The sequence below is a fragment of the Hipposideros armiger genome, unplaced genomic scaffold, assembly GCF_001890085.2.
Source record: "Hipposideros armiger isolate ML-2016 unplaced genomic scaffold, ASM189008v1 scaffold_93, whole genome shotgun sequence".
Classification (NCBI taxonomy): domain Eukaryota; kingdom Metazoa; phylum Chordata; class Mammalia; order Chiroptera; family Hipposideridae; genus Hipposideros; species Hipposideros armiger.
Genome location: NW_017731443.1, coordinates 921,070 through 922,570, shown reverse-complemented (window position 1 = coordinate 922,570; position 1,501 = coordinate 921,070).

The window sequence follows — 1,501 nt, the reverse complement described above, 5'->3', positions numbered from 1 at the left end:
TTTACTACTTCTAGCTAGGAGGTCTTGTATGTGACCTTGGGCAATTCTCTCCTCTGTGAAATGTGGATTACCATAGGCAAGTCTCATAGGCCTATGGTGATAATCAAATAAATTGCCCATGCAGAGAACAATACCTGGCAAATTTAGTAACTGTTCAGTGTTAACTATTATTATTTTATCTTTCATTCACTCATTCATTCATTCCGTGTTAAGGAAGAAACTATGACCTTCTCAGGAAGCTTTCTGCTGCTTTATAGTGTGGCTCGAAAAGGGGCCACATATTAAACCTGACAAGCTCAGGAGACTGAAAATAACCACATAAGATGGTGTGAGCATAGAAAATTTCATAACTAAGTGGGTCATGGTGGGAAGTCATACCTTTAGCCAAAAATTTCCTCCATAAAGTTAATCTGTGCCTTTAAGTGGGTCTGTCTTGTATTTTTGCACATAAAATGACATCCTTGGAATGTCAGTAATCCCTTTTTCCGGACCAGAGCAGGAAAGTACAGAATCCCTCATTATTATTCTTGTCCCTTGATTAACATCTCTATGTGAACTATTAAGGATCTTGTACCCACCTACTATGTGAAAGAAGTACCTGTCTCTTCAATTTACTTTTATTGAATCCCAGAGATTTCCCCGTTTTCCTTTCTCCCACCCCCTTAATCTACCACCAGTGGATTTCATGTAACCCTCCCCCTTTGATTCTATGTATAAAATAAGATGCAAACTGCCATTTCACAGAGCATTTTCTCCATCCGTTGAGACTTTGTTTCCCAGCAATTTTCTTCAGTTTGGCCCAAATAAACTCTTACAAGCTTTCTCTTAGGCTGGATGTTTTCGTCTGCATTAGCCATCATGGGGAGATGGAATCTGTATAAATAAGAGTTTCCCTCATCTTTCCGATCACTTTGTTCCTGTATTCTAAGGTTAGCAGAATATAAATGTTTTCCAATTTTGTCTCATTTGATAATGAGCTTAGTTAGAGCACTTTAAAACTAAAATAAAAATGAAATTAAAAATAAAAGTTTCTCGGGCCGGCTGAGTGGCTCAGTTGGTTAAGAGCTCACTCAAGAGTTTGAGTTCTGAGCAACAGCGGTTCGAGTCCCGGCCCGAGTTGAGCAGCTGCTGAGCTGCCAACAGGTGGGCAGGATGGCTCAGCTAAAAAAAAAAGAAGAAAAAAAGAAAGAAAGAAAGAGCTGGCTTGGGACGCCAGAGGGCCCCAGTTCAGATCCCACATATGAGGGCCAGTAACACTGCCCTCTACAACTAAGATGCTGAACAACAGCTCAACCTGGAGCTGGGCTGCCATGAGTCGCAGGTAACGGTGTAGGCTGCAGCCCCTGCTGCAGTGAGTTGCCATGGGCTGCCGTGTGTAGCCAGCAGCCAGTGTGAGCGGCCAGCAGCCGCAGTGAGCAGCCGTCCAGAAGCCGGCAACTGATCTGCCTCGCCCGGGACTAACTTATCCTAACTATGTATCAATTTCTTCCACTAATGGCCA